Genomic DNA, 27,893 nt, shown 5'->3' on the forward strand with positions numbered 1-27,893 from the left:
ATATCTTCAAGAGTGGTCAAGGTCAGTGACTGGATCTTCAAATTCCATATCTTACCAACTGCACCACCAACCTCAGCCACTTCTCAATTTAGCACACCAACAATCTTTATCAAGACTCAAACCCAGCATTCATGTGCTCTGCCACACTATCAAATATTTAGTACTGCTGCAAGCCACGCACCCACATCTTGAACATACTGCCAGCTACTCAACCACGACAGCCGATGACCCAAACAGACTGGATGACACTCACTGACACACATCCCTCTTTTTTGCTGGGGGCGGTGGTGGCAGCAGTAACTAACCGGAAGAGGAGAGGCACACCTGCTTGTCCTAATCCCCATAAAAGGAGATGGTGCCAGCAACTATCAGAACAGCCACTGCTGAGGCCGTGGCACGGGCACTTTTGCGCGGCTGGGTGTTTGCAGTAATTTAAAGGGGCTGACTTGGGCGAGGCCTGGGTGGGAACTTCTGGGTTGCTACGCAGCTTAGAGGGAACATTGCCGACAGCCCTTCTTCACCCTCCTCCTTCCTCTTCTAGCAGCTTGCCCTGCTCTGTGTTGCTTCTCCTCTTTCTCCAAGTCATGCTCGATTCCAACAGGAAGGCCTCCTACTGCATCCATGTCTGGCAGCAACTGGTATATGCAGAAGCGGACGTTAACTGCACACGTGCTAACCCTTTTACTAAGATGGTGCCCAGGGAACTTATTGTCATAAGTGGGCATGCTGTGGACCCCATTTTAAAACTCTAAGGGCACTCATAACGCCCAGAAAACAGTTGCGACCGAGCCCAATTTCTCCCCCATCATATTAAAAAGAGGAGTTTGTTGGAGCTATGTGAGCATCTCAGCAGGATTTGATTTCCTTTTCTTATAGTGTCGGAGAGTATTGACAGTCCAGCAATCCATATGCTTACTCTTTGCGGAACTAATTGCTTGGTGGTTCACTGGACTCTGGCAGTTTGTAGCAGAAATAAGAAATATAAAAATAAAATAAAATGAATAAAACTACCTGGCTTCTCTGTTTGAGCTCATTGCCTCACCAAATGGTACCTCAATCATTGCTGAAGGTAGACAAAAGGGAAAAACTACGGTAAAATAAATAAATCCTGCAACACAGATCTCAGGGCAAAGAGGATGAAAGAAAGAGTGAACGGAAAAGAGAGACAAAAAATACAAGGAAAGAAAGCTCAAGGACATTTTGTCCACATCTGTTTACAGAACAGTTGCTGGTTACTCTTATCCCGATCCCATTTTCCTATTTATCTTTGCCTGATTTTGCATTTCTGACAGTATTGCTATATTTGACTTTATAGCTCACAGCAAGTGCAGAAGGAACAAAAACAGAAAATCTGGAAATACTCAACAGGTCAGGCAGCATCTGTGGACAGAAAAGCAGAGTTAACGTTTCAGGTCGATGACCTATCATCAGAACTGGCAAAGGTTAGAAATGTAATAAGTTTTGAGTAAGCTCAACACAAGTTCGAGGAACAGCACCTCATCTTTCAACTGGGCACTTGACAGCCTTCCGGACTCAACACTGAGTTCAATACTTTTAGATCATAACCTTTGCCCCCATTTTTTTTTCTTTTTCTTTTATTTTGCTGGTTTCCCAATACCTCCCCCCTCCCCACCCAGTCCCTTTGCTTTGCACGTAGATGGCTGCTATACTGCCCTCTGCAACTCATCCAGGCACATCTTTTATTTCTTTACTTGGCTTTGCACAAAACCTTGTGTCATTTAATGTCTCCTGCCCTCTGCCCTATCACAGACCTTCCCTTTTGTTCTTTCCCACCCTTTCACTTCTGATGAAAGGTCATCGAACTGAAACGTAAACTCTGCTTCTCTCTCCACAAATGCTGCCAGACCTGAGTATTTCCAGATTTTCTGTTTGTCTTTCAGATTTCTTACATCTGCAGTATTCTGCTTTTGTAGAAATGCAAAAGGAATCTTAGTCAACTTTCTTAAAAATTTATTGCAATGCCTACTCACTTCACTATGATGGATTTAGACACTTTGCCCTCAGCCATAGGTCCACCTCTCGTGCAGCTGCTATGGAGGCTTCTGGTAGGATACACAGCTCCTGCCATCTTCTGTGCGCTAATATCAAATCAAATACAGGCCATCAGACAGCAACTTACATTAGTTTCAGAGATGAAGCACACTAAATCTGCCCTAGAGGATTGGGAGGTTTGCTCCCAGGAAGTACAGAGGCACGAGTGATGCAGACGCTGAACAACTTTCATGGTTTATATTGCTGGTAGGGCTGAAGGTGACTTCATGAAAGAAAGATGAGTAAGGCTGTTTGTCTGACTTACAAATAAACTACAATAACTTGCATTATACAGCACTTTCAACATTGTCCCAAATGTCCCAAGATGCTTCACGGGAGCATAATCAGACAAAATTTGACACCAAACCACATAAGATGTTAGCACAGGTGGCCAAAAGCTTCGTCAAAGAGGTAAGCTTTAAGGAGCATCTTAAAGGAGAGAGAGAGGTAGAGGCAGAGAGGTTTAGAGGGGGAATTCTACAGCTTAGTGCCTTGGCAGCTGAAGACACAGCTATCAGTAATGGAGTGAATAAAATGGTGGGTGTGCTAGAGGCCAGAATTGGAGGGGTGCAGATCACTGAGCATTGTAGGGCTGGAGGAAGTTACAGAGGTTGCTCATTCTTCTATAGAGACCCACTGTCTCCCTATCGCAGCATCTAAACGTATGTGTATATGTTAGCATTGCTGCCACGCAATTTTGGCTTCACATCTTTCACCCCCACCCTAGTACTGAAAGCTAATCCATGCTTTTGTCACCAAGCTGGACATCTTCAATACTCAGCATGCCAAGTGAATCAGAATCTGTCTGTGTCTTCATCTGCACTAAGCACTGCCACCCAGACCCAACCTCCCCCAGTGCCACCCCCCCCCACCCCCACCCCACCCCACTGGCTTCCCAGGTTCCAGAAAACCAACTACTTGTACTGATACAGCACCTTTAACACAGGAAACATTCTGAGGTTTACAGGCGGCAAGAAAGAAACAGGTGAATGGAATGGTTGCAGTACCAAGGCTGGTGAGCGTGACTGAGAGCTAGACTGAAAGAGGGGTTTTGAGAAGCATTTTCTTTTTATAAAAAAAGAGGCACAGACACTATGGGGCTCAGGTGGAACACTTCTAAGAGAACGACCAAAGCAACTGAAGACTTGATCACCACTGGTGCATAAAAGTTGAGAGTTTATGGAACCAGTAGGGATGCAAGGTGAGAAGTGGTTTCAGGGATGGCCAGGTAAAGGCTGTGGAGGGGTTTAAAGATGAGGACAAGAATTTCAAATTGAATATGCTGGTTAAAAGGGAGCAAGGACAGGGGTTAAGGGAAAGTGGAACTTAATTTTGGGCAGGATATGGGCAAATTGGAATTTATTGGGGGGGTAGAAAATTGAAGTCTAGTAAGGATGACGCTAGGGAAATCGATTCATGAAATGTCAGAAGCATGAATCAAGCTTTTGCTGACAAGACTATATACAATGTGCAAGATGCCACATAATGCTGGACAAAATTCTATTGAAAAAGTAGGAATCCCTCATAATCTCGCTTGTGATATCCTTATTCAATCATGAGACTACCAACAGTGTGTTGAGGATAATGAAGGAAAAATAAATGAAAATGAACTGAGACCAGTGAACAGATCTTATTTATATCTGGAGAAAATCTAATTAACAGTTTCTAAGTTATTGTGACAATGTGTTCATTGGTATAGCTACAATTCTCATCATCATTGTTTTCTAAAGATGTAGTTAGCAATATTTAGTGACAAAGTCACAATTATGATTGGTGAACTGGCTTTCTTCTTTAAAACAACTTAGCAATTTTGCTGACAGAGAAAACAGATTAAAATACATAAGTTGTCAGAGCTTTGAGAAGGACTATGAAGATATTCATATATGGCATAAAAAACATTCCATTGCACCAAAATGCCAAACAAAGACTTTGGAATAATAAAAGCATGACATGCACAATGCAATGATACCACGACAGACACATCTGTGTCTTCGAAAGACAGTGACTCATTTTTGCACGAGGCAGCAACATGTTACAGAAATACAGCCCATTAGAACCAAGCATTTAATTAACACCAATTACATTCATCTGCTAAAATCGTTAATGACACAGGCTGGGAATGGCAGAGTATATTTAATGACTATTACTGTAATGCCTGTAAAATATTAATAGTACCTTATAATTCTGAAATTGTATAGGGTATTTGCAAATTGTCCTTTGTGCTTGAGTGGTAGCTTCAGATCATTTATGATCTGAAACAAAAGAAATTCCAAAACTGACTTCTGTTGAACCCCACTGGTTACATGCTCCGAGGTGGATTACAATCCCTGTACAATACGCTCTGGGTTCTATCGGTCAACCAATCACACATGCAATGTAAAATATTTCCAGTGATTTATGCTTTCTTTATGTGCAGTACCCGCCTTCCCAGAGGAACTGTACCAAAGGCTTTACTAAGATTCAAGTATACCACATCCACTGCATAAACTTCCAAAATTCCACTGCTGCAAAAAAGCAAAAATCAGAAATTTGATTGGGAAGGCCTCCCCTTCATTGGCTATATTTCAAATGCGTTTCCATCCAGATGCTCCACGGTCATGTCTACAATTAGAGTTTACATTACTTTACGCACCATGGACATCAAGCTCACTGGTCTGTAGTTTCCCAGGTCAGTTTTGCCTCCTTTTCTTCAAAATAGGACTAACAACTGCCTTTCTCCAGTCCTCATTTTCAGTGTCGAACAGGTTGATTGGCTATAATTATTAATTATAGCCAGTTATTAAAAGTGTTAATAGACTTGAAATGTCAAGACATAACTTTCTGTTGCGAGTGTAGTTAGGCCAGATTTTGCAGTAGTAATGATGGCAAAACTATCAGTATTCACTGTCATTACCACAATGAAACTGACAGTACCTTCTGGAGTCCACACATGTACAAATAACACGGAAATCCAGAAGTTGCTGTCAGTGATTCTATGCCTTTACACAGGGCATACTTCTGAGGCACCCCCAGACTGCAATCAATGGAAATCAACTGAATTGATGAGAACTTCCACTCTTTTGCAATTAGTCTCACTGTAAAAACCCTCAAAACAGTTACACCTTGTTGACTGAGGTGTAACTGTATTTTTAACAGCGTACTAACTTCATAATTACTACTAAACACATTCACTGGCCTTAAAAAGCCAATTTTAAATTTGTGGAATGTCAAATTTTTCCATTATGATTTTTTTTATTCGTTTCATGGGATGTGGGTGTGGCTGGCTAGGTCAGCATTTATTGCCCATCCCCAATTGCGCATGAGAAGGTGGTGGTGAGCTGCCTTCTTGAACAGCTGCAGTCCATGCGGGGTAGGCACACCAACAGTGCTGTTAGGAAGGGAGTGCCAGGATTTTGACCCAACGACAGCGAAGAAACGACAATATAGTTCCAAGTCAGGATGGTGTGTGGCTTGGAGGGGAACCTGCAGGTGGTGGTGTTCCCACACATCTGCTGCCCTTGTCCTTCTAGGTGGTAGAGGTCGCGGGTTTGGAAGGTGCTGCCTGAGTACCCTTGGTGCTTTGCTGCAGTGCATCTTGTAGAATGTACACACTGCTGCCACTGTGCATCGGTGGTGGAGGAAGTGAATGTTTGTGGATGGGTTGCCAATCAAGCGGGCTGCTTTGTCCTGGATGGTGTCGAGCTTCTCGAGTGTTGTTGGAGCTGCACCCATCCAGGCAAGTGGAGAGTATTCCATCACACTCCTGACTTGTGCCTTCTAGATGGTGGACAGGCTTTGGGGAGTCAGGTGGTGAGTTACTCACTGCAGTATTCCTAGCCTCTGACCTGCTCTTGTTGCCACAGTATTTATATGGTTACTCCAGTTCAGTTTCTGCTCAATGGTAATCCCCAGGATGTTGATAGTGGGGGATTCAGCGATGGTAATGCTGCTAAATGTCAAGGGGAGATGGTTAGATGCTCTCTTGTTGGAGATGGTCATTGCCTGGCACTTAAGTGGCAAGTAACATTCGCGCCACACATCAGCCCAAGCCTGGATATTGTCCAAGTCTTGCTGCATTTCTACACTGACTGCTTCAGTATCTGAGGAGTCGCGAATGGTGCTGAACATTGTGCAATCATCAACGAACATCCCCACTTCTGATCTTATGAAGGAAGGTCATTGATGAAGCAGCTGAAGATGGTTGGGCCTAGGACACTACCTTGAGGAACTCCTGCAGTGATGTCCTGGAGTTGAGATGGTTGACCTCCAACAACCACAACCATCTTCCTTTGTGCTAGGTACAATTCCAACCAGTGGAGAGTTTTCCAGAGTTCCACTGACTCCAGTTTTGCTAGGGCTTCTTGATGCCATACTCGATCATATGCTGCCTTGATGTCACTCTCACCTCGAGTTCAACAAAACCCACATTTTCTCCTTTTTTTTTTTAAAGTTTAGATTTATTTTCACTTCTTGCTTAATCCAATCGTACTCATTTCCCTATTTGAAAATTTAAATTAAAACTGAAGCATGTTCAGTGCTTTTAACTTCCTAGTTTGCTCTGTGAATACTTCAATGTGATTGGCCACTTTCTGACATCACTGCTGCTACCCACTTAGACATCCCCTTGACTTGGCGGTCAATTTAAACTGTTGTTGGGAAAGGGGAAAACCATGCTCGAGATCGCTAGGTCTTTGTGGGCATCTTTCTTCAAGGTCAAACTGGACCTTGATGTTTACTGCACAAATACAGCAATTTCATATCATACAGTGAATATCAATGGTGAGCCAGCAGCATGATGTTGGTCTCGCAAAGCTAACAGCACTGCTACTTGGTCAGCAACTTTTGGATATTCGTGTTTAACCAGACATCTGACCCTCACTTGAAGCTGTTGCCATTATTTATGTATAATTGGTGCAAGTGCCATTAGCTTCACCATTAGCAAAATCTGGCCTATTGCAGCTGGGAAGAGTTGCTTAGTGTCACTTAGGGGGGGGAAAAAAATGCATTTCCACTATGAAACTGGTAATTAAACCTTTCACTGGGGTGTTCTACTGTGTTGCTGCAGTGCTTTTATTATCTTATTGTAGCACACTAGGGCAGACCTCTCCCCTGGTCAGTCAAGTGTGATAAAAACTATTTTTTCTTTTATCATTCTAGAGATTTCATCAAGATCAGGCCAACAGTACAAGCTGGAATAACAGATTCAGACTCTGCCATCTATTTGGGGCCAAGAAATGTAACACAAAGCAACAAACTGATTTGCACCTTGCCATCATACCAAATATCGCTGCAGAACTGAGTGTTACGAAATGGATCTGCTCAAGTGAACAGGTCATTTAATTCGTACTTCCTCCTAAACTTCAATAATTCTACAGTGCTGCCAGAATTTTCCTTTCTCATATTAACCCTTTTCTTCCAGTGGACAATTTTTAGTCATCTTTCAGATACTCATGACTAAATTAAGTCCACTGGTCTAACAATTTAGAATACAGGATGAACATTTAACAGGAGTGCAATGCTTCACTTATCACATACGTGTCTAAGCTGATTGCAGATTGCCAGTTAATTTATTTTTGCGTTCCTCATCTAATACTTGCATGGATGGTATGTAACATGTTTTATTTATTCGGTTTCTCAAGCGTAATCTTGATCAGATATTGTTGCTCCGTAATATATTTCACAAAGTCTAAACAAAGATCACCTAAGGTACTATTATTCAGTAGTTTCCAGGGAGTGTCAATAATCATGCGTCAAACTGACTTCAATGTGATTTTTACCCCTGAAGATGGAATCTGAAGTCTCAATTTATATTCAATTCAGCAATGACCATGTATCACTACTGTACCCTGCAGCATTAACATTGCTTCATTTCAGTTTCAAATTTCTTACTCATCCACTTCTTTGTTTTGCTTTTTAATTATCTTTTGCCCGCTCTAACTCAAAAATTATTTCACAGCAGGCATCCAAGATATTTGCTGCCTGAAACATACCAAAATAACAAGATCATTGGATGCAAAAAGCAGTTCAATGTTCTCGGGAAGGTGGTATTGGCCAGGATTTTTCGTTGGGCAGGAAGCCGCACCCACTGGCTGGCAGGGTGCCTGATCAGGAGGGATCCCCCCCCCCAGACCCCCCCCAACTGGCTTTACTCGCGGTGGCGGGATGAGGCCCTTAAGTGACAGCTAATTTTCACTTAAGGGCCTTGATTGGCCTGGGGTGGGCGGGCTATTTCTCACCACCACCGCCTTATGTAAAATTGAAGTGGGAGGCAGGAAGGCATCGGGAACGTCCTCCCCCAGCACCTCTCACTCAATTTTACGCACACTCCCCGCCACCAGTCCGTTTGTTTGGGGGCTGTAAAATTCCGGTCATTCTGTAATTCCTTAAACACTACTGATATCAATGTAGCCCATGTTGATTGGAATCCATAAAGTAGCTTTTTAAAGCATAGTTTATCTTTACTGCAATGCTCAAAACTTAACATTTACTGCAAAATGTATTTATCATAGAAGTTACCCAACAATCACTCACTGCACATAGTTTTGGCAGACGTCACATTCTAAGCATAAAAAAGTGAATTAAGTGAATTACTCCAATACAGTTTCAAGGAAAAACACTAAACTATTTGTAAAACAGTATCATTTTTCATTTTACAGTGAAGATGGATATCACCCATGTACCACATTGGACACTGGAACTAATTAAATTTAACAGCAAGACCAGAAGTATATAAATGCTAGACTCCAATACTTTGCCTTTTACAGTGGTTAGGACTGAGATTGCTATCCCACCATAACGAGTTGTAAAACTGAATCCCAAAAAATCTGGTATGTTGTAAACTATCACAAGAAATGACCATGAAAGCCTCCAGATTGTTGTAAAACCTCAAATGCTTCATTATTGTCCAACAGGAAAAGGACCCTGCCACACTTAATTAGTCTGGCTTACATGCAAGTTCCACTCCAAGCCACACACCATGAATTGGAACTGTATCACCATTCACTGTCGCTGGGTCAAAACCTGGAGCTCCCTTCCTAATAGCACTGTGGGTGCACCTACACAAAGAATGCAGCTCACCACCACCTTCTCAAGGGCAATCAGGGATGGGCAACAGATGCTGGCCTTGCAAGCGATGCCCACATCACATGAAATAATTTAAAGAAAAAGCTCTTAAAGGCCCTTGCGAGCCACTCAGTTGTACAACAACCACTGCATTTCTTCAGGAAATAGAAGGCTGAGGTGTGACCTAATAGAGCTCTTTAAGGGGTTTGATAGAGTAGAAGTAAAAGATGCTTCCGCTTGTGGGGGTGTACAAAACTAGGGATCATAAATATAAGACAGTCACTAATAAATTCAATAAAGAATTCAGGAGAAACTTCATTACCCAGAGAGAGGTTAATGTTACGATTACACCAGGTTGTTGGATATCATATGTACATCTGATTTATCTCAGAGCAATGCAGATATCACACTTGTATTAGATCAGCAACTAGTTTATTTACAGCACTTTAAAATATATTAGCTCTTACATGATCTCAGTACAATGTCTCCTCAGAGCAGTGTGGTTGCTTTTGCTGTAGGACCTTCTAGTTTTAGTTTCAACCCTTAAGCTCCACCCACAAACTTAAGCAATCACAGTGAACACAGACTAATACAATCGAACCCAGATCAATCAAACACTACAATAAAAGTGCAGAACCTGATACCATAAGGAGTAGTTGGGACAAATTGCATAGATGCATTTAAGGGGAAATTAGACAAATGCACGAGGAAGAATGGAATAGAAGGATATGCTGATAGGGTTAGATGAAGTAGGTGGGAGGAGGCTTGTGTGCAGTATAAACACCAGCACAGACCAGTTGGTCTGAATGGCCTATTTCTACACTGTAAATTCTATGAAAGCACCACCTCCACCACAGCAGGGCAACATACACACCCTTGCCAGCGATGTCCACACTCAGAGCAAGTACTAAAATACTGTGATCTTTGTACATCAATGCAAAACCATCTTCCACATGGTTATGTAACTCCTGCAGCTCGATCAATAGCGAAAGCAGCAAATAATGGCATATAAAATGGACGTCATGGTGAAATGCTCATTTTCTGAAAATACAACTACTCAGAAGAAAAGAACACTCTTCCAACATGATATCAAGTTTCTATAAATGTAACAGTCTGATCATGCAATTTTTTAAAATCCAAAATAAGCTTTCACACTTCTCTAATCAGAATTTACAGTGATTTCACACAAGAATCTGACAGTAAATCTGTATTAACATTTTTATGAAGACTTAAAATCACAATGAATGATTACCACGGTACTGAATGCTACAGTGCAAATATAGGTTTCATCGCTGCTTGCTGTAGTGCATACCAAGTGAATTGATCTATTTAAGAAAATGTGTTTTGAGGTATATATTTAAAAATATCAAGGGTCAGGCCCAACCAACCTATCTTGATACCAACAACCTTTTTTCTCAGTATGGTCTACAATCCCTTCCATCTCCAGAAACACCTCTATGTTTCTCTTAAACTTGTTTACATACTGTTTGCATAAATGGGCTTCCCTGGTGAGATGCTGCACTGTCTATTGATCTTAGTATATTTTTAAAAACTCTTACTTCTCACTTACCTAATTATTAAACTTGTGAGCTTGGCTCAGTTGGTAGCATTCTTATCACAGAGTCAAATGGTTCAAATGCCATTCCAGGACTTGAGCACATACAATCGAGGCTGACTCTTCAGTGTAATACTGTGCCAATACTCCATAGTTCAGATAAGCCATTGAACTATGGGCCCACTTGCTTGGTCAGGTAAATGCAGTATTTTTTTCCAGCATCTTAACCAACATTTCCTCTTTTACAAATGCAAGCAAAAAAATTAACTGGTATTTCATCTCGTGTGCTGTTATGTGTGATCTTGTCCTCTGCAAATTGGCTCCATGTTTGCCTACAAGACAACAATGACTGCATTTCAAAAGGTAATGCATTGGCTGCAAGACACTTTTGTGACAAGATGCTATAAACATGCAAGTTTTTTGTTTTCTACACTTGGCCATAATGAACAGTTCGTTTGGATTAACTTTGTCAATTTTCTTCCGAATCTTGAGAACTTCACCATGGCATTTGTTGCTCCCAAAAGGAGGAGGCACAATTTCCCTAACCTACTCCCATTTTCGACTACTGTTGCATAGAATAATTAGGTTGCTGGCCTATGTACCCACTCTCAAGGGCACAGTTTATTTCTTAGGATTGGATGAGCAAAAGTGTGTAATGTTCTTTACTGGGCTAATGGTTTCCGAGATTTCTCAACATTAATTCTTGGATATCTTTCCTGGTCAACATATTGTGTGACTGTTCCAAAGTAACAAGAGTCGCATGTTTAATATACGCTATGGCATTTTCTTTCTTTCTTGCTTTTGTGGGTTTAACTACTGTTCCATGATGTATGATTTTATATTATAACATTCCTGTGAAGCAGCTTGGCATGTTTTACTACATTAAAAGGTGCTATATAAACGCCAGTTGTTATTTTCCAGGAAAAGGTAGCCATTACAAATCTCTTGGAACCCTTCCAAAAAAAGTCTTAATTTTTTTTTCTACTTTTTAAAAAATCACTGGTTCCAAAAGTCACTTGGCAGCTTGCTAATTGTAAAGTTTCTATTGTATGTTTCTGAATCAAATGAAAACATAATAAATTTGTTATGCGATTTTCTATTTTTGTAGTTCAAATAATCAAGTGGAAAATTATCTTTTTTCATGAAAAACACTAACAGCATTGCAAAATTTTCAAGCACCAATCAGGTTTTACTGATCGGGATTTTATGTGGCCCCGAGGTGGGCGGGGAGGGGGGGGTGGGGCACTGAGTATCGCGGCAGGTGGCGGCAGAGGGCCCATCATCAAACGATCTTCCCAGGGGCGGGATAGGCCGACGACGGCCGTCCCGCCCACAGGTCAATTGAGGCCCTTAATTGGCCTATTAACAGCCAATTAAGGGCCTCTTCCTGCCACTTCTGTGATCTTACCAGTGGTTGGGGGGTACCTCCGCCATGTGGGGAGGGTGCCTTGTAAAACAAGTCGCACTCCTTGCGAGCTTGAGGGTGGGGTCCGTCCTCTGTGGGCAATCTGTGGTCCACATCAGAACCCAGAGAATCACTTTACCCCCCAGGACTCCCTTCCCCTGGACCGCACGACCACCACCCCCCTGGACTGCACTAAACACCCCCACCCCCCCAACTCTCCTTGCCGGGGGCTTCCGGACTGGCCCCAGAAACCCGGCTCACTTACCTGAGGTTCGGGGTTCCCGTGGTGGGTCAGGGTCCAAGACCTCCGCAGTATCGGCAGTGGCCACTGCTCCTGGTGGCACTGCTGATACTGCTGAGCTGCCGGCCCGCTGATTGGCCAACAGTTCTTGGAGGTGGGACAGGGCTCCTGGCACCTGAAACTTCGATTTAAAAAGACCAGAGGATCGCTCCAGGGGGTGGGGCACAAGGCAGAGGCAGCCCGTGCCATCAGCCCCACCGCCAACACAAAATCCAGCCTGCCATTTTTGCATACTCTGCTGAACCTTGTACATTTGTGTATGGCATTTATACAACCAAACCAGTGTCAGACAAGTCTGTTTAACATTGAAGACATGACTAATGACCAGAACACCATTCTAAACCATGTTTAAAAACTGTACATCTTTTCTTCCTCATCGATTGTGTAAGCTGTGGCTCAGTGGTAGCGTTACTCTAGAGACTTGAGCACATTATCCTGGCTCACCTCCCAGTGCTATACAGAGGGAACACGGCACTGTCAGATGCGCCATCTTCTAGATAGGAAGTTAAACCAAGGCCCCATCTGCCCCCTCAGGTGAACGTAAAAGATCCCATTGCTGTATTTCAAAGAAAAGCAGGAGTGTTAGCCCGTGTGCTGGCCAAGAATTACCCCACAACCAACATCACTAAAAAAGCTCATTATCACAGCTGTGCACAAATTGGCTGCCAGGTATCCTACAGTACAATAGTGACTGCACTTCAAAAATAAGCCTGGAAGGGAACATTCTGAGGTCATGAAAAGCACTATATAAATGCAAGCCTTTATTTTTCTTTCTATATTTAGCCTAAATTATAAGATCTCCTACTATAAAAGCTCCTTCTCATATATGATCCAGTCTTTAAATTGAAATGTACTATGCAGCACCATGATACCACTATCCTTGAATTCACAAATAAAAAAGTGTCCAGGCAGCACATATAAACATCTTTACAAAATAAAACTCCCATCAGCGTAACTTTATTGAGTAATGTGTTTATTGGCTTGATCTTCAATAAGAACAATGGTGAGGCTAAGATCTCGCACTATTATAATGGAGAAAATGTGACAACTCCTTCTAGTATCCACACATGCACAGCTAAAACATAAAAATGCAGAAGTTGCTGTCAGAGATATCCCACTCCTCCACAGGGTGTGCTGTTGCAGTCCTCGCTGAGACTCTGTACTGAAATGGGCGCCATGGTGTGAACGTCAGGTACTTGCCCACAAGTTCTGTATTAAAAACTGAAAAAGTTAGGGCTGTTACATTCAGGAATAATAGTTTTGAAAAGTGTGATAATGATAATTACTTCCGAACATCCTTTCTGGTCCTAAAAATTTAATTTTGCAAGTGTGAAGTCTCATTCCCTCAAGATGAAGTGCTAGAGATCTCTTAAAAAAGGATTTTTTTCCTAAAAACTTTTTCAGTCTCTTTTCTCCCTCCCTTTAATCCATTCTGCATTGCCCAATAAAAGCAAGCTACTGCGGATGCTGGAAATCTGAAATAAAAACAAGGAATGCTGGAAACACTCAGCAGGTCTGGCAGCATCTATGGAGAGGGAAGCAGCGTTAACGTTGCAGGTCAGTGACCCTTCTTCAGAACTGATAAATATTAGAAATGTGAAAGGTTTTAAGTAAGTAAAGCGGGGGTGGGGCAAGAGATAACAAAAGGAGAAGGTGTAGATTGGACAAGGTCACAGAGAATAACCGACCAGAAGATCATGGAGCAAAGGCAAACAATATGTTAATGGTGTGTTTCAAGACAAAGCATTAGTATGGATAGGGTGTTAATGGACTGAAAACTGAGCAGCCACAAGCACAAACATGAAAAAAGTGGGTAAGCAAACAGAACAAATTAAGATGAAATAAAATAAAACAAACAAAAGAAAAAAAAAAACTGAAAATAAAAGTAAAATGGGGGGCCCGTCATGCTCTGAAATTATTGAGCTCAATGTTCAGTCTGGCAAGCTGTAGCGTGCCTAATCGGTAAATGAGATGCTGTTCCTCGAGCTTCCGTTGATGTTCACTGGAACACTGCAGCAATCCCAGGACAGAGATGTGAGCATGAGAGCAGGGGGGAAATGTTGAAATGACAAGCAACCAGAAGCTCGGGGTCATGCTTTTGGACTGAGCTGAAGTGTTCCGCAAAGCTTATCACCCAGTCTGCGTTTGGTCTCCCCAGTGTAGAGACCACATTGTGAGCAGCGAGTACAGTATACAACATTGAAAGAAGTACAAGTAAATCACTGCTTCACCTGAAAGGAGTGTTTGGGGCCTGGGATAGTGAGGAGAGAGGAGATAAATGGGCAGGTATTACACTCCTGCAATTGCAGGGAAGGTGCCGTGTGAAGGGGACGGGGTGGCGGCGGTAATGGAGGAGTGGACCAGGGTGTCACGGAGGGAACAATCCCTTCAGAATGCTGACAGGGGAAGGAAGGGGAAGATGCGTTTGGTAGTGACATCACACTGGAGGTGGCCGAAATGGCGGCGGTTTGCTTACCCACTGTTTTTTTTCACGTTTGTACTTGCGGCTATTCAGTTTTCAGTCCGTTAACACCCTATCTGTACTAATGCTTTGTCTTTCAACACACCATTAACATATTGTTTGCAACTGCTCCATGACCTTCTGGTCAGCTATTGTGACCTTGTCCTATCTACACATTCTCTTTTGTTACCTCTTGCCACCCCCCCTGCTTTACTTGCTTAAAACCTTTCACATTTCCAATATTTGCCAGTTCTGAAGAAGGGTCACTGACCTGAAACATTAACGCTGCTTCTCTCTCCACAGATGCTGTCAGACCTGCTGAGTATTTCCAGCATTTCTTGTTTTTATTTCTATATTTCCCAATCTTTATTTCACTTGCTACACATTATGTAAATCTGATTCATATTTCTTGCTTTATACTTCCTAGATTAGACTCTATGTCTCAGTGACAATTCTTTAATCTGATTGGTTGAAGAGCCTCGTTATTTCTTGCCCTATTCATGGATGCCACAGATCCCCTGTCGAGACCAAAATGTTGAGTTAGAGCAAGTCGCCACTCTAAAGCTCATAAAAACATTGGGTTTCAAACCACAGACTGTTGGCATGAAGTCTTCACATGGATGATGTCAGGGAAGTGAGTTTTGGAACCCTCTATCTAATTCATAATAGGAAATGAGCCCACAGCACAAAACTGTTGACCAGAGATCACAAGAATGGTGGTATGAAGAATGGGGAAATTCCCACAAGTGTAATACTTGGCTTGTTTCTAATATGGGGAGGAGTAGAAGGTGCTTAGCTCTACTTGCGACTACATATAACATTGAGAGTATAAAGGTACTTCATGGCATCAGTCAATCATGGGCAAGAAACTGCTCATTGATTCAAAGGGTCATAGGAAAAAGGAGCAGGAATAGGCCATTTGGCCCATCAAGCCTACCCATAGACCAGTTAGTTTAACATTTGTCATTGGGAAATTGTGAGATTCCATTATTAAGGAAGTAATAACAGGACATTTAGAAAGTCAAAACGCAATCTATCAGAGTCAGCATGGTTTTATGAAGGATAAATAGTGTTTGACTAATTTGCTAGAGTTCTTCGAAGCTGTAACAAGTAAAGTGGATAATGGGGATCCTGTAGATGTAGTTTATCTGGACTTCCAGAAGGCATTTGATAAGGTGCACAAAAGGTTAATACACAAGGTAAGATCACATGGGGTTAGGGGCAATTTATTGACTTGGATAGAGGATTGGCTAACCAACAGAAAACAGAGAGTCAGGATAAATGGGTCTTTTTCTGGTTGGCAGGATGTAACTCATGGGTGCCACAGGTTCGGTCCTTGGGCCCCAACTATTTACAATCTATATAAATGACTTGGATGCAGGGATAGAAGGTACTATAGCCAAATTTGCAGATGACACTAAAATAGGTGGGACAGTAAGTTGCAATAAAGAAATAAATCTACAAATGGATATGGATAGATTAGATAAATGGGCCAAAATTTGGCAGATGGATTTTAATGTGGATAAGTGTGAGGTTATCCATTTTGGTTGGAAGAATAGAAAGGCAAATTATCTAAATGGAGAGAACCTTCAGAGTGCTTCGGTGCAGAGGGATTTGGGTGTCCTCGTGCATGAATCGCAGATAACTAGTTTGCAGGTACAGCAGGTGATATGGAAGGCAAATGGAATTTTGGCATTTATTGCTAAAGGAATAGAGTATAAAGTAGCAAAGTGTTGTTGCAACTGTATAAGCCATTGGTGAGACCGCACCTGGAGTATTGCGCACAGTTTTGGTCCCCTTACTTGAGAAAGGATGTAGTTGCATTGGAGGCAGTTCAGAGGAGGTTCACTAGATGATTCCAGAGATGGGGGGCTTGTCTTATGAAGAGAGAGCAATTTAGACCTTTACTCTCTAGAGTTTAGAAGAATGAGAGAAGATCTAATTGAGGTATATAAGATGTTTAAGGGGATTGACAAAGTAGACAGAGAGGATGTTTCCTCTTGTGGGGCAATCTAGAATGAGAAGTCATAGTTTTAGGATAAGGGGTAGCAGATTTAAAACAGAGATGAGGAGAAATTACTTCTCTCAAAGGGTCGTGAATCTGTGGAATTCACTACCCCAGAGTGTGGTGGATGCCAGGACATTGAGTAAATTTGAGGAGGAGATAGACAGATTTTTAATTAGTAATGGGTTGAAGGGTTATGGAGAACAGGCAGGAAAGTGGAGTTGAGGCTGAGATGAGATCAGCCATGATCGTATTGAATGGCAGAGCAGGCTCGAGGGTTTGAATTGTCTACTCCTGCTCCTAGTTCTTATGTTATGTTCCAGCATTCAAAAAGATCATGGCTGATCATCTACCTCTGTCAATTTTCCCCTCTATCCCCATATCCCAGCCCTCTGGGATAGAGAACTCCACAGATTCACCATCCTCTGAGTAAAGAAATTGCTCCTCATCTCAGTCTTAAATGGCCTACCCCTTATTCTGAGACTGTCCCCTTCTTCTAGACTCACCAGCCAGAGGAAACATCCTACCCACATCTACCCCGTCACACCATGCAAGAATTTTGTAAGTTTCAATTACCTCTCACTCTTCGAAACTCTAGAGAAAACAGGTTCAGTTTCTGCAATGTCTCCTCATAAGAAAATCCTGCAATCCCAGGGATTAGTCTTGTGAACCTCTCTCTATGGTAAGTATATCCTTCCTTAGAAAAGGAGTCCAAATCTGTCCATAATACTCCGACTGCGAACTCACCAAGGCTCTATACAATGGAAGCAATACATCTTTACTCCTGCACTCAAATTCCTTTGCAATGAAGGCCAACATACCATATGCCTTAATTGCTTACTGCACCTGCATACTAGCTTTTAGTGACTCATGAACAAGGACACCCAGGTCGCTTTGGACATCTTCCGAACCTCTTAGCATTTTAAGAAATGCTCTGGCTTTCCGGTTTTTCTACCAAAGTGGATCACTTCACACTTATTCACATTATATTTCACCTGCCATGTTCTTGCCCATTCACTTAGCCTGTCCAAATCCCCCTGAAGCATCCTTGCATCCTCTTCACAACTCATTCCTTCCGAGTTTTGTGTCATCCACAAATTTGGAAATGCTACAATTGGTCTCTATATCCAAGTCATTTATATAGATTGTAAACAGCTGTGGCCCAGGCACTGATCCTTGCAGTACCCAACTAGGATCCAGTGATTGCACTGGAGAGGGTACAGAGGAGATTCACCAGGTTGTTACCTGGGCTGCAGCATTTCAGCTATGGAGAGAGACTGGATAGGTGAGGGTTGTTTTCCACAGAGCAGAGAAGGTTGAGGGGGGGACCTGATTGAGGTATGCAAAATTATGAAGGGAATAGATAGGGTAGAGAGGAAGAAACTTTTTTTCCTTTGATGGAGGTGTCAAATAACTAGGGGGCATAGTTTTAAGGTAAGGGGCAGGAGGTTTAAGAGGAGATTTGAGGAAAATATTTTCACCCTGAAGGTGGTTGGAATCTGGAACACACTGCCTGAAGGGGTGGTAGAGGCAGGTACCCTCACAACATTAAAGTAGTACTTGAGCATTTGAAACACCATAGCATACAAAGCTACGGGCCAAGTGCTGGAAAATGGGATTAGAATAGATAGGTGCTTGATGGTTGGCAGGGACACGATGGGCCTGTTTCTGTACTGTATGACTATGAGTAACAGCCCACCATCCTGTGAATGACCAGTTTATTCCTACTCTCTGCTTTCTGTCTGTTAACCAATTCTCAATCCATACCAGTATATTACCCCCAATGTGATATGTGGGAGGCTTATAAAGAGAGGTTGATTAGCGTGCAGGAGAGACATGTTCCTGTGAAAATGAGGGATAGAAATGGCAAGATTAGGGAACCATGGATGACAGGTGAAATTGTGAAACTAGCTAAGAGGAAAAAGGAAGCATACATAAGGTCTCGGTGGCTGAAGAAAGACGAAGCTTTGAAAGAATATCGGGAATGTAGGACCAATCTGAAACGAGGAATTAAGAGGGCTAAAAGGGGTCATGAAATATCTTTAGCAAACAGGGTTAAGGAAAATCCCAAAGCCTTTTATTCATATATAAGGAGCAAGAGGGTAACTAGAGAAAGGATTGGCCCACTCAAGGACAAAGGAGGAAAGTTATGCGTGGAGTCAGAGAAAATGGGTCAGATTCTAAACGAGTACTTTGCATCGGTATTCACCGAGGAGAGGGACATGATGGATGTTGAGGTTAGGAACAGATGTTTGATTACTCTAGGTCAAGTCGGCATAAGGAGGGAGGAAGTGTTGGGTATTCTAAAAAGCATTAAGGTGGACAAGTCCCCAGGTCCGGATGGGATCTATCCCAGGTTACTGAGGGAAGCGAGAGAGGAAATAGCTGGGGCCTTAACAGATATCTTTGCAACATCCTTAAACACGGGTGAGGTCCCGGAGGACTGGAGAATTGCTAATGTTGTCCCTTTGTTTAAGGAGGGTAGCAGGGATAATCCAGGTAATTATAGACCGGTGAGCCTGACGTCAGTGGTAGGGAAGGTGCTGGAGAAGTTACTGAGGGATAGGATCTATTCTCATTTGGAAGAAAATGGGCTTATCAGTGATAGGCAACATGGTTTTGTGCAGGGAAGGTCATGTCTTACCAACTTAATAGAATTCTTTGAGGAAGTGACAAAGTTGATTGATGAGGGAAGGGCTGTAGATGTCATATACATGGACTTCAGTAAGGCGTTTGATAAGGTTCCCCATGGTAGGCTGATGGAGAAAGTGAAGGCGCATGGGGTCCAAGATGTACTATCTAGATGGATAAAGAACTGGCTGGGCAACAGGAGACAGAGAGTAGCAGTGGAAGGGAGTTTCTCAAAATGGAGACGTGTGACCAGTGGTGTTCCACAGGGATCCGTGCTGGGACCACTGTTGTTTGTGATATACATAAATGATTTGGAGGAAAGTATAGGTGGTCTGATTAGCAAGTTTGCAAACGACACTAAGATTGGTGGAGTAGCAGATAGTGAAGGGGACTGTCAGAGAATACAGCAGAATATAGACAGACTGGAGAGTTGGGCAGAGAAATGGCAGATGGAGTTCAATCAGGGCAAATGCGAGGTGATGCATTTTGGAAGATCCAATTCAAGAATGAACTATACAGTAAATGGAAAAGTCCTGGGGAAAATTGATGTACAGAGAGATTTGGGTGTTCAGGTCCATTGTTCCCTGAAGGTGGCAACGCAGGTCAATAGAGTGGTCAAGAAGGCATACGGCATGCTTTCCTTCATCGGACGGGGTATTGAGTACAAGGGTTGGCAGGTCATGTTACAGTTGTATAGGACTTTGGTTCGGCCACATTTGGAATACTGCGTGCAGTTCTGGTTGCCACATTACCAAAAGGATGTGGATGCTTTGGAGAGGGTGCAGAGGTGGTTCACCAGGATGTTGCCTGGTATGGAGGGCGCTAGCTATGGAGAGGTTGAGTAGATTAGGATTATTTTCATTAGAAAGACGGAGGTTGAGGGGGGGACCTGATTGAGGTGTACAAAATCATGAGAGGTATAGACAGGTTGGATAGCAAGAAGCTTTTTCCCCCCAGACTGGGGGATTCAATTACTAGGGGACACGAGTTCAAAGTGAGAGGGGAAAAGTTTAGGGGGGATATGTGTGGAAAGTTCTTTACGCAGAGGGTGGTGGGTGCCTGGAACGCATTGCCAGCGGAGGTGGTAGACGCGGGCACGATAGCGTCTTTTAAGATGTATCTAGACAGATACATGAATGGGCAGGAAGTAAAGAGATACAGACCCTTAGAAAATAGGCGTTATGTTTAGATAGAGGATCTGGATCGGCGCAGGCTTGGAGGGCCGAAGGGCCTGTTCCTATGCTGTAATTTTCTTTGTTCTTTGTTCATGTGCTCTAATTTTGTTCACTAACCTGTGTGTGACCTTATCAAAAACCTTCTGAAAATCCAAATACACCACATCCACTGGTTCTCCTTTATCTATGCTACAAGTAACATCCTCAAAAAACTCCAACAGGTTTGTCAAACATGATTTCCCTTTCATAAATCCATGTTCTCTTTGCCCAATTATATCATTATTTTCCAAGTGTCCAGTTATCACATCCTTTATAATAGCTTCTAACATTTTACCTACTACTGACCTCAAACTAACAGGTCTGTAGTTCTCTGTTTTCTGTCTCACTCCCTTCTTAAATAGTGGGGTTACATTTGCTACTTTTCAGTCTGCAGGAACCCTTCCAGAATTGATAGAATTTTGAAAGACAACTGCCAATCCATCTACAATCTCTATAGCCACCTCCTTCAATACTCTGGGATGTAGCTCATCTGGTCCAGGGGATTTATCAGCTTTCAATCCAGTTAATTTTTCTAGTACTACTTCTGTATTGATACTAATTACTCTCAGTTCCTCATTTTTACAAGTCCCTCGGTTCACTCTTATTTCTGGGATATTTTCTGTATCTTCCTCCATGAAGACAGATACAAAGTAATTGTTTAGTCTCTCTGCCATTTCCTCATTCCCCACCACAAATTCTCCCGTCTCCACCTGTACTGGACCCACTTCCGTCCTTGCTAATCATTTCCTTTTCACATACCTAAAGAAGCTTTTACAGTCCACCTTTAGTTTCTAGCTAGCTTAGATTCATGTACAATTCTATCATATTTTGGGTCATTATTTCCTAATGGCTCCTTTACAGCAAGGTTATTAATTAGCCCTTTCTCATTACACAATATTAAACCTAAAATAGCCCGATCCCTAGTTGCTGCTTCAACATATTGCTCCAGAAACCCATCTCGTACACACTGCAGGAATTCATCCTCTACAATGGTGCTAATTAGGTTTACCCAATCTATATGTAAATTTAAATCACCCATTATTACTGTATTGCTCATATTAGATGCAGCTCTAATTTCCTGATTTATACTGTGCCCAACATTACCACTACTGTTTGGTGGCCTATAAACAACTCCCAACAATGTTTGCTGCACCTTGCTGTTTCTTAGCTCCACCCAAACTGATTCTACATCTTTTTCCTTCAATCCAAGATCCTCTCTCACTAATGTACCAATTCCGTCCATTATTAACAGCGCTACCCCACCTCCTTTTCCCCTTCGCCTATCCCTCCTAAATGACGAATATCTTTGAATATTCAGTTCTCAGTCCTGGTCATGCTGTAACCACGTTTCTGTAATGGCAATTATTTTGTACCCATTTACCTCTATTTGTGCCTTCAAATCATCTGCCTTGTTGCGAATACTGTGTGCATTCAGATAGAGTGCCCTTAACATTATTCCGATCCTATTTGATGTTTGCCTTCATTTTGTCTGCCTTCCAATTTCGCTTACTACTTCTCTACCTCCTGTTACCATTTTTGCTTCCCTCCAATCTGAGCTCCCTCTTAGGTTCCCAATCCCCTGACAATTTAGCTTAAAACCTCCCCAAATGCACTAGCAAATCTCCCTGCGAGGATGTTAGTCCCGGTACTGCTGAGATGCAACCTGTCCATCTTGTACAGGTCCCACCTACTCCAGAACAGATCCCAATGTCTCACAAATCTGAAACCCTCCCTGCTGCACCAATTCTCCAGCCAGATGTTAAATCACTTAATTCTTCTATCCCTATGCTCACTAGCACGTGGCACTGGGAGTAATCCTGAGTTTACTGCTTTTGAGGTCCTGCTTAATTTTTTTCCAAGCTCCTTAAACGCTTTCAGGACCTTATCCCTCTTCTTACCTATGTCGTTGGTACCAACATGGACCACGACCTCTGGTTGTTCACCCTCACCAGAAGAAAGTCCTGCAGCCATTCTGTGACATCCTTGATCCTGGCACCAGGGAGGCAATATACCATCCTGCTGTCACGCCTACAGCTGCAGAAACAGCTATCAATTCCTCTAACAAATCCCCTATCACTATTGCTCTTCTACTCTTCTTCCTCCCCTACTGTGCAGCTGAGCCACCCATGGCAACAGACTTGGCTCTTGCTACACTCCTCTGAGAAACCCTCTCCCTCACCAGTATCCAAAATGAAAAACCAATTAGCAAATGAAACGGACTCAGGGTTCTCCTGCACTACCTGCCTGGTTCTCTTAGACTGCCTGACGGTCACCTATTCCCTCTCTGCTGCACAGTCCGAACCTGCGGTGTGACCACCTCTCTAAATGCCTGATCCACGTAGTTCTCTGCCACACAGATGCACCACAGGTATTCTAGCTGCCGCTCGAGTTCCGAAACCCAGCGCTCAAGCTTCTGCAACTGGTGACACTTCCTGCAGATGTGTTTGTCAAGGACATATGGTATGCCAACTTCCCGCATGCCACAGGAGGCACATTCCACTCAGCCAAGCTGCCTTGCCGTACTTTAACTTTACAAACTAATTATTGTTAGTGTAATAAGTAGAATAACTTGCCACTTACTCACCAATCAGCTTTTTCCCCGTACCAAAGTAAGATCCAACTAGTGGAGGCTGGAAAGGCAAAAAAGAAAAGACAAAAGAACACTCCTTCCCCTCGTCACTGAAGTCCCTCACACACCAACACAGCCTCACACTCTAAACAGCACTTCCTAATTAGTAATTACAAATAAATTACACCAACTAAAACCTTAGTGGTACTAACTTTACCACTTATAAAGGTAGAACTTTTTTCCTCCCTGATTTTCCAGCTATTTACAGGCACCAACAGCTGCTACTCACCAACCAATCAGCCTACGGCTTTCCCATGGTGTCACTCTTTGGGTTTGAAGAGAGAAAAAAAACCTATGTGCCTCCAGCCACAGACACAGCCAAATCCTGCCTCTCCGGTTCTTCAGGTGAGTGTAGGCCTCAAACCCTAGTCTGCATTTATATCACCCACTCCGGTTCCGATACCTCCCAGGTCCACAGACTGCCTCTCTGGTTTTTCAAGATTATCACCTAGCACCCCCAATTGGAAGAAGAACTAAGGATGACAAAGGCACAGAATGTGCTCTGGGTGAGGAACTTCAATGTCCATCACCAAGAGTGTCTCCGTAGCACCACTACTAACCGAGCTGCCAAAGTCCTAAAGGGATAGATTTCAAACAGATCTAGTAACTCAAAACTGGGCATCCATGAGATGCTGTGAACCATCAGCAGCAGCAGAATTTTATTCAACCACAATCTGTAACCTTATGGCCCGGCATATCCCCCACTCTACCATTACCATCAAGCCAGGGGGCCAACACTGGTTCAAGTGAAGAGTGCAGGAGGGCATGCCAGGATGAGTACCAGGCATACCTAAAAATGAGATGTCAGCCTGGTGAAGCTGCAGCACAAGACAACTTGCATGCCAAACAACAGAAGCAGCATGCAATAGAGAGAGTTAAGCGATCCCACAACCAACGGATCAAATCTAAGCTCTGCAGTCCTGCCACATCCAGTCGTGAATGGTGGTGGATAATTAAACAACTAACAGGAGGAGGCAGCTCCACAAATATTCCCATCCTCAATAACAGGGGAGCCCAGCACATCAGTGCAAAAGACAAGGCTGAAGCATTTGTAACCAACATCAGCCAGAAGTGCCGAGTGGATGATGCATCTCGGCTTCCTCCTGAAGTTCCCAGCATCACCGATTCACTGTATGTGATATCAAGAAATGACTGAAGGCACTGGATACTGCAAAGGCTATGGGCACTGACATCATTCTGGCAATAGTACTGAAGACTTGTGCTCCAGAACTAGCCGTGCCCTGAGGGAAGCTGTTCCAGTGCAGCTACAACACTGTCATCTACCTGGCAATGTGGAAAATTGCCCAGGAATGTCCTGTGCACAAAAAGCAGGACAAGTCCAACCCGGCCAAATACTGCTCTATGAGTCTACTCTCGATCATCAGCAAAGTGATGGAAGGGGGTTGTCAACAGTGCTATCAAGTGGCACTTGCCCAGCAATAACCTGCTCACAGCGCACAAATTGGATTCTGCCAGGGCCACTTGACTCCTGACCTCATTACCGTCTTGGTCCAAACATGGACAAAAGAGCTCAACTCTAGGGGTGAGGTGAGAGTGACTGCCCTTGACATTTCATTTTAAACTTTCCAAATTAAAGAAAGACCACGCCAAATTGGACCATCTACTAACCCCTGAATGAGGCTAACCAAACCAGGTGTCTTTAAATCAACAAATTAACTGTTTAATTAGAAAAACTAAATTACTAAACACTACTAAGATATAAACAAAATTTAAAATAGAAAAAATTAGAGTCCTTTCTGATTTACGCTCCTGCTGGATGTGGAACTGTCCAAGGTTGCTTGAAGTCCTCACAGCTGTCCGATGGGGGAAAAAAGGTTCTTGAACAGTCTATGGTCTAATTCAGAAGTCGAAATTGTTGCTCCTTCTCCAACGATTAATTTCAACAATTAACAACTTGCAAACACTTTTTAATGAATCAATTTGGCTTTAGAATTTTTTGAGGGATAAAAAGTTGTCACAGTCCAACTTTCCTTCCTTCAATTTAAATCATCAGAGATCTGTGTTTTGGCTTGACTTTTTAGAATTGTGAGAGAATAATAAATAAAGACTAAATTCTCTTCCTTCAGTTTAAATGGTCTGAGAGCACTCCTTTCAGGTGCCAACGCACAGCTGTCTGTCTGTTGCTCTGAGTTAGAACAGTCTGTTTCCATGAGAAGCCAGTTCAAAATTAAATTGTAATAATGTAACTCTCGATCTCTGGTCCTGAATGGCTGTATCCCGGGGCAACGAAAATGCATTCTTCGACTCTTGAGGTAGTGAAACGCACTATATAAATTGCAAGTCTTTTTCTCATATGGGTTGCCCGTGTCAATTTGAGGTGCGATCTCCTCAAAAAGGTTGACAAGGTTGATAAGATACAGTCCTTCTAAAGTCACATTGCTGTCCTTTATTCGCTATTTTCACACACTCTTCCATTTTGTTGTTTATTATTGATTCCATTAGTTTTCAGATGATTGTGCTCAGGCTAATGGGTCTGTAATTATCAGTTATATGTATTGCTCCAGTGCAAACTGTCCCACTGCAAATTGTCCCACTGATTACTATCTCCTAAAAAAAACACAATGCTTCAAAAGTCTCCTCCTTCACCCCTTTAAGTGCCTGGAAATAGTTTGATTAGTTAACCCTTCCCCAAAAATGGCTAAGCTTGACCCTCAAAATCTTTAGACTTTCCACCATAAATTTGCAGACGAGGAGTTTCGTAATGGGCCTGCACTGTTCTCCAAGTCAGTTTTAAAGTTATCATGCCTTGGTTACCACATGTTTGGTCATTCAGGTGCCTGATATGCTCAGAAAGCATGCCCAAGTCTCTAAACAAAGTCACTAAGAAATCTACATATGTAGCGTGTCTTTTTGCCCAATATGGAGAGCACACTTTCCCCGTGTAGAGAGTCAACCTACTAATTTAAAGTCAGAGATCCTCAATGCAGGTTGGTAAAATTAAAAGATTCAGGGATTCCCCAGTTACATGTAGAACATTGGTAAACTTACTGCTGCCTGTCCAGCCAGAACCACCAGAGTCATAAGGTATATCTTACAACGTTATCTAGAGCCTTCTGGGAAGAATCTCAGCTGCCTCAGATGACAGGCTGATTCTGTTTCATTAACGGACCAAATTGGCTAGTAAGTCATCTTTAAGTGATTTGAAGTACAGTAAGCCCATCTAGTTCGGGCATCAAATGACCTGAAGTGCAACTCCAATAGTTACCATCATCTTGTAGTTTAGCTACTCCTGCTCCATGAATAACCATGTATTTATATTTCCTGTGGATAAACCAAAGACAGCTGGACAACCTAATTGAGATTTTCCTCACTAATGCAATCACCAACAAAAGTATGGTAAACCAGAATACTGATGCATTTGGCACGAACTCTGGTTCCTTTCTCAGGGCCCAGATAAATCTGTACATGAGGGGTGGATGTCAGGTCATTTACAGCACTGCTGAAACACCTCCTTGAGTTAGAATTAGAATTAGAACATTACAGCGCAGTACAGGCCCTTCGGCCCTCGACGTTGCGCCGACCTGTGAAACTATCTGACCTACACTATTCCATTTTCATCCATATGTCTATCCAATGACCACTTAAATGCCCTTAAAGTTGGCGAGTCTACTACTGTTGCAGGCAGGGCGTTCCACGCCCCTACTACTCTCTGTGTAAAGAAACTACCTCTCACATCTGTCCTATATCTATCACCCCTCAACTTAAAGCTATGTCCCCTCGTGTTTGCCATCACCATCTGAGGATAAAGACCCTCACTATCCACCCTATCTAACCCTCTGATTATCTTATATGTCTCTATTAAGTCACCTCTCCTCCTTCTCTCCAACGAAAACAACCTCAAGTCCCTCAGCCTTTCCTCGTAAGACCTTCCCTCCATACCAGGCAACATCCTAGTAAATCTCCTCTGCACCCTTTCCAGAGCTTCCACATCCTTCCTATAATGCGGTGACCAGAACTGCACGCAATACTCCAGGTGCGGCCTCACCAGAGTTTTGTACAGCTGCAGCATGACCTCATGGCTCCGAAACTCGATCCCCCTACTAATAAAAGCTAACACACCATATGCCTTCTTAACAGCCCTATTAACCTGGGTAGCAACCTTCAGGGATTTATGCACCTGGACACCAAGATCTCTCTGTTCATCTACACTACCAAGAATCTTCCCATTAGCCCAGTACTCTGCATTCCTGTTACTCCTTCCAAAGTGAATCACCTCGCACTTTTCCAGATTAAACTCCATTTGCCATCTCTCAGCCCAGCTCTGCAGCCTATCTATGTCCCTCTGATCCCTACAACATCCTTCGGCACTATCCACAACTCCACCGACCTTAGTGTCATCCGCAAATTTACTAACCCACCCTTCTACACCCTCTTCCAGGTCATTTATAAAAATGACAAACAGCAGTGGCCCCAAAACAGATCCTTGCGGGACACCACTAGTAACTAAACTTGAGGATAAACATTTGCCATCAACCACCACCCTCTGTCTTCTTTCAGCTCGCCAATTTCTGATCCAAAGCTCTAAATCACCTTCAACCCCATACTTACGTATTTTCTGCAATAGCCTACCATGGGGAA

General features: G+C 42.9%; 1 protein-coding gene across 4 annotated transcripts in view; it reads right to left on the reverse strand.

The window, feature by feature from the left end:
• Positions 1 to 27,893, reverse strand: part of sh3gl3a (SH3-domain GRB2-like 3a) — a 154,358-nt gene that overhangs the window by 84,806 nt on the left and 41,659 nt on the right. Inside the window, exon 1 of one of the 4 annotated variants that reach the window (XM_068017610.1) lies at positions 1,992 to 2,062. The exons of the other annotated variants lie outside the window; for them this stretch is intronic. The gene's annotated coding sequence lies outside the window, so the exon portion shown is untranslated. Of the gene's footprint in view, positions 1 to 1,991; positions 2,063 to 27,893 lie in introns of those variants that run through there. 4 annotated transcript variants of the gene reach the window in all.

The sequence above is a fragment of the Heterodontus francisci genome, chromosome 38, assembly GCF_036365525.1.
Source record: "Heterodontus francisci isolate sHetFra1 chromosome 38, sHetFra1.hap1, whole genome shotgun sequence".
Classification (NCBI taxonomy): domain Eukaryota; kingdom Metazoa; phylum Chordata; class Chondrichthyes; order Heterodontiformes; family Heterodontidae; genus Heterodontus; species Heterodontus francisci.